The sequence below is a fragment of the Canis aureus genome, chromosome 11, assembly GCF_053574225.1.
Source record: "Canis aureus isolate CA01 chromosome 11, VMU_Caureus_v.1.0, whole genome shotgun sequence".
Lineage (NCBI taxonomy): Eukaryota > Metazoa > Chordata > Mammalia > Carnivora > Canidae > Canis > Canis aureus.
Genome location: NC_135621.1, coordinates 71,783,314 through 71,789,649, shown reverse-complemented (window position 1 = coordinate 71,789,649; position 6,336 = coordinate 71,783,314). Strand labels below are relative to the sequence as shown.

The 6,336-nt window shown below is 45.9% G+C and overlaps 1 long non-coding RNA gene across 1 annotated transcript; it reads left to right on the top strand.

The window, feature by feature from the left end:
- Window positions 1-236: 236 nt before the first annotated feature.
- On the top strand, window positions 237-3,120 carry LOC144323121 (uncharacterized). The gene is made up of 2 exons (XR_013388655.1): window positions 237-879; window positions 2,653-3,120. It is a non-coding gene; the product is annotated as an uncharacterized LOC144323121 (long non-coding RNA).
- Window positions 3,121-6,336: the final 3,216 nt, after the last annotated feature.

Here is a 6,336-nt window from a genome sequence, read left to right as displayed (position 1 = left end):
AAGATGGCCCGAAACGGTGCTCTCCCCTCCCTTTCTTTGTCTGGGTGCATGTTTTGTTTTGTTTTGCTTTGTAGTGTCGGGGGTTTTCGAGTCCCTGCCTCTTGGTATCCTAAACCCACACACAGTGGGCCTGTTGACTGATCCGCTGGTTCCCTCCCCACCCCCGGGACGGCTGCGTTTGGGAGACACACCCAGCCCGCCTGCCCCCACCCTGCCCCACGTCCAGCCCTCCTGCTCCTGCCTCGCCATTGTGTCCCAGGCAAGTTGCAGAACAATGAATTCTTAGCAGATGATGATGTCGCCCTGTGTCCCCGTTCCGAGCCAACCCCAGCTATGCCTGGCATCCGGGAGTCAGCGTTTTGTAGGCTTCTGTGACATTTGAGAGCTCACATCCCACTTCCTCCAGCATTTGGAGAAGAGAAGGGAAGACTGAGGGTGGCTCTTATCACCACCAATGAGCTCATCCTTCTCGGAGACGCAATAAGAAAGCTGAATTTCACCCTGTGAATCAGGAAGCTTGAGCTCAGGAAAAAGCACACATTCCCCAGCTGCCTGGACCCCCGCTGACCTTTTACTAAGAGGAGCTCTCAACTGGGCCTCATCCAACAGGCCTCATCCTACAGGCCTCATCCTACAAGCCTCATCCTACAGGCCTCATTCTATAGGCCTCATCCTACAAGCCTCATCCTACAGGCCTCATCCTACAGGCCTCATCCTACAAGCCTCATCCTACAGGCCTCATCCTATAGGCCTCATCCTACAAGCCTCATCCTACAGGCCTCATCCTACAGGCCTCATCCTACAGGCCTCATTCTATAGGCCTCATCCTACAAGCCTCATCCTACAGGCCTCATCCTACAGGCCTCATCCTAGAGCCAGGTAAATGATTGAACAAAGAAAGTTTTAGTGAAACACACCCTCACGCCATCCACCTGAGCCCTTTGGTTTCTGTGCCCATCCCCCCACCCCACCCCCGCCCCGCGGCTTCCTTGGCCCAGGCCCCACAGTCCCCAGACGCCTTCCAAGCCTCAGTGCGGGGCAGCCTAGCCACGGCCGGTCAACCCCGGTTTCGGCTCCTGCTCCACAACTCTGTTCCGAGGGCAGATGGGCCGGTGTGACCAGCGCAAAGCCACGCTGGGTAAATGGGGCGCAGCTCCAGCTCTCTTGGCACTTGCTCCCCTGAAGCCCCTGCGCCGCCTCCAGTGCACGCCGTGACCTGGCTCTCAGGCCTCCCGCGGGCTGCTCAGAGCCCAGGCCTGGGGGCCCTTGGCCTGTGGGATGGACTCACCGGCGCTCGCCCCCCGTCCGCTGCCTCCAGGTGCTCCCACCACGGGCCAGTCCGCGCCGCTCTCCCTAAATCACTGCCCTACCTCTGTTCAAGCATTTCTCTGCCTTCCCATTTGTTTTGCTCCGTGGGAATCTTGAAGGCTTCCGCACCAGTGTCGGCAGGTTCCTGTCCCCCTGGCCCGCAGCCACGGCCCCCCAACCCCGCAGGGGGCTGATTCACCCTGCAAGCCTCCAGCCTTTCCTGAGTCCGTCGTGAGGACTACGCAGGACTGGGGCGCGGGCCGGGCCGAGGGCTTGCACCCCGCGCGCAGCAGCCTGGCTGAGCTCTCTAATAGCCGGTCCGGGTCATCGTAAAGTGCGGCCTTGGTACACGTCGACTCTAAGGTGTCCTTCGGTTCCTCTGTGGACTGGCGGTCATTGTCCTAGATCTCCTCTTTTACGGTACTGAAATCCCTAATGTTTTAATAATTTTAGAAAATTCCAATATCTCAGGCAATGAAAAGAAGGTTCTTGGGTTCTTTCTCTGCAGTGGATTCCACGGGTTGAAAGCTTCTGGAGGGAAAGGCAAAACTACGGAGACAATGAAAAGATCAGGGGTTGCCCAGAGTGGGAGAGGGGGCAGAGACGAATGAGCAGAACCCAGAGAACTTTCGGGGCAGCACAGACACTCTGTATGGTCACATAATGAAGGATCTACGTTATCGTACATTTGACCAAACCCATGGAATGTCCAACACGGAGACTGAACTTAATGTAAACACAGGACCTTGGGGGATGAAGATGAGTCAAGGGAGGAGCATCTTGGTAACGAATGTACTACTCTGGCGAGTGGTGTTGATAATGGGGGAGCCGCACTTGAGAAAGGGCAAGGATATATGGGAAATCTCTACATTCCTCTCGATTTTATTATAAACCTAAAACGGCACTAAAAAAAATTAAGTCTAAAAAAAAAAAGAGAGGAAAAAAAAGAAAAGCTCTGTTGTCCTTCTTGCTTAGCTAAAGAGCTTCCAGGAGGCTCTTCAGAAGTACTCAGACTTCTAGGATTCTAGGAGCCTGACCTCAGAGGCATTCCGCTTCATTCTCCATAAGGTCTTCATTTTGCTTCTTTTATTTTTTTTATTTATTTTTTATTGGAGTTCAATTTGCCAACATGTAGCATAACACCCAGTGCTCATCCCATCAAGTGCCCCCTCAGTGCCCGTCACCCAGTCACCCCACCCCACCCCACCTCCCCATTTTGCTTCTTTTAATACTCTTCTTTGATTCCCTCCACCCTTTTTCTTCATCTAGACCTGCTTTCCTCCTTTCTTTCTCTTTTCCTTTTCCTGTCCTTGTTTGTCATAAACATTTTTTTTGTCCTCAAAGAGGCTGAGATTACGTCCCAGCCTGTATACTAGATTAGGATGGACCCTAAATCCAGTAACACGTATCCACATGAGAAGAGGAGAGAACACGCAGAGACACCCCGAAGAGAAGGCCGTGTGAAGGTGGAGGCAGGCATCGGAGTGATGCAGCCGTGAGCCGAGGATACCAAGGACTGCCAGCAGCTGCCAGAAGGCGGGAGACAGATATCAAACAGATTCCTGCTCGGGGCTTCCAGATGGAAGCCACTCTGTCATCACCTTGATTTCTCACTTCTAGTCTCCCTATTAAAGAACACATTTTTGTTGTTTTAAGCCAAAAAAAAAAAAAATCAAATAAAGTCAGCAGTGATTGTTTATACTAATGGTTGCACAACTCTGTGAACACACTAAAAGAAACTGAAGTGTATACTTCAAATGGGTGAATTATATGGTATGTGAATTATATCTCAGTAAACCTGGGTTGTTGTTTCTTTTTTTTTTTTTTTTTTTTTAGTTTCTGGGGTAGAATCAATCTGGATGTGGACTGACGCTTGAATTTATTTAAAGCGATTGGGTTGTGTCTTTATCACCTTGCATATAGTGGGTGTTAAATTCTTCAGAACTTGTTGCTGTCTGTGGTTCCCATTTTTTTTTTAATGCATCCTCAACCTGACAGTGGCCTTGTTTCCTCCCACTTTCAGGACCAGCTTCAGAGGCTTCTATACACATTCCTCATACATAGACTCATGCTTCTTGGGCTTCTGCCTACATTGATCCCAGTTCTGGGGCTTTCCCACCACACCCACCACCCGCCAGGGCCAGACAGACAGAGAGACAGAGACAATGGAAAGAGGAGGAGGAAACTGTTCAAACAAAGAGAAAGTATAGGCAATAACACAGCACATACCCAGTGAGGAACATTTAGGTTGTTCTCACTTTTCCCCTCTATGGAGAAATGCAATGGCCGTTCCTGTGCACTGGTGTGCAAGTTTCTCTAGGGGATAGACTAGAGTGGAAATGCTGGGTTGTATATATATATATACAACTCCCCTAGACATTAATAAATTATTCTTCAAAACAGTTAACTTAGGTTCCTACCAGCAGTCTGTAAGAGTTCCCATCTACCCATACATTCACCAGCCCTCAGTAGATGAGATTTCTTTTTTATTTTTCAATATAATGATTATAAAATGTTATCTTATTTTAGGGGTGCCTGCATGACTCAGTCAGGTAGAGCATGGGACAGTTGATCTCAGGGTCATGAGTTCAAGCCCCACATTGGGGATAAAGCCTACTTTAAAAAATTTTTTTAAATTTTATTTATTTATTCATGAGAGACACAGAGAGGGAGAGAGAGGCAGAGACACAGGCAGAGGGAGAAGCAGGCTCCTCGCAGGGAGCCGACGTGGGACTCGATCCCGGGTCTCCAGGACCAGGCCCTCGGCTGAAGGTGGCGCTAAACCGCTGAGCCACCGGGGCTGCCCTAAAAAAAATTTTTTTAATGAAATAAAATATTAGGTTGTTCTAGTGGGTATTTCTCTGATTACCAGTGGAGCTGTGCATCTGTCCATAAGTTTGTGGATATTCAGATTCTTTATGAATCATCCATTCATATCCATTGCCAATTTTCTGCTAGATTATTTGTTTTTTACTCTTTGATTTGCAAATCTATATATTTCCGGGGTGGTAATAATTTGTCAGTTGTGTGCATTGCTAACATCTTCACTCAGTCTATAGCTTGTCTTTTAACTTTGGTTATGAAATGTTTTAGTATTTGCCAGATTTTAATCTTAATATTGTCAAATTGGTTCATGGGAGTTTTTGGATTTATTTGAGAAGTCTATCTCTACTTTACAAAAATATTCTTCTGTGTTTTTTAAGTTTTACGCTTTTCTACTTTTGGTCTTTAATCTATATGGGATTTATCTTGTATGTGCTATGAGAGAGGGATTTTAATTTTATTTTTTTCTCTGTAGAAAGCCATTATGGAGAGTCTCAGCCTATTTATTGAATAGTCCGTTATTCTCTATAATTTATAACGCCTCACCATTAAATTCAAGTTCCCATGTACAAATGGGGACCTCACAAATGTATCCCTCTACATAACTTGCAATTTTAATATTTTTAAGAGAGAGAAAGAGTGAGTGGCAAGGGGGAGGTGGCAGAGGGAGGAGAGAGTCTTAAGCAGGCTCCACTTCAGGGTCAGGGTCATGAGCCCGACGCAGGGTTCAGTCTCATGACCCTGAGGTCATGACCTGACCTGAAATCAAGAGTCAGAGGCTTAAAAAAAATAAAATAAAAAATAAAAAATAAATAAAAAAATAGTCAGAAGCTTAACCAACTGAGCCACCCAGGCGCCCCTGCAATTTTAATTTCTACAGTTTTATGCTAAGCTTTAGCAGCCTAATATCCCCACCATATTCTTCTTCAAAATTCTTAGTTTTTCTTAATCCTTTAACTCTTTAGCATTAATTTTGTTAAATTTCATGAAAATCCTACTCAAAGATTGACTTAAATCCCATTAAATTTATAATTTATGATTTGGTAGAAAATTGTTCTCATTTATAAATAGAGTAGAACTCCCTGTATTGGTCTAGTTTCTCCCAAGAAACAGAACCAATGGAGTGTGTGTGTGTACACGAGTGGACACGCGTGTACACACATGTATATACAGAGAGCAATTCATTTTAAGGAATGAGCTCACACAGTTAAGGGAGACTGGCAGGTTCAAAATCTGCAGGGCAGCCCAGTGGGAAATGCCTGCAGGAGTAAATGTTGCAGTCTTGAGTCCTAAGGAAGCCTAAAGACAGAGTTCCTTCCTCCACTGGGGACTTTAGTCTCTTCTCTTTTTATTCTTTTTTTTTTTTTTTTTTTTTTTAAGTAAGTTCTACACCCGACCCTGAGATTAGGAGTTGCATGCTCTGCCAACTGAGCCACCCAGGTGCCCCCTCAGTCTCTTCTTTTAAGGCCTTCAACTGATTGGATGAGGCCCACCCATATTATGGAATTATTCTGCTTTACTCAAAGTCTACAGATTTAATGTTAATCTCATCTAAAAAACACCTCCACAGCAACATCTAGATTGCTGTTTGACCAAACAACTAGGTACCATAATCTAGCCCAGTTGACACATAAAATTAACCATTACACTTTCTGTGTTTTAGGTCTTCTCTTATGCTCCCCATAAAGGTTTTGCGTATCTGCTGAGGCCTATTCCTGGACTTACAGTTTTTGTCCTGTTGGAAATAGCATAAGTATTTCTTGAAACTTGAACTGATGGACATCCCTGGGTGGCTCAGTAGTTTAGCGCCTGCCTTTGGCCCGGGATGTGATCCTGGGGTCCCGGGATCGGGTCCCACATCGGGCTCCCTGCACGGAGCCTGCTTCTCCCTCTGCCTGTGTCTCTGCCCCTCTCTCTCTCTGTGTGTCTCTCATGAATAAATAAATAAAATCTTAAAAAAAAAATAGAAACTTGAATTGGAGCACAGCATTCCTATGACAAACTGAGCAAACCATAAATGTACAACTTGATGAATTTTCACAAACATAATACATATGTAAAACTAGCAAACAGAAAACACAGAACTTTATCAGCTCCTAGAAGCCCCCTTGTGCCCTCTCACTGGAGCTATCCACCCTCTCCCCAAGAGTAACCACTATTCATACTTCTTTTTTTTTAATTCAGGTGTAAATAACATAGCGTTAG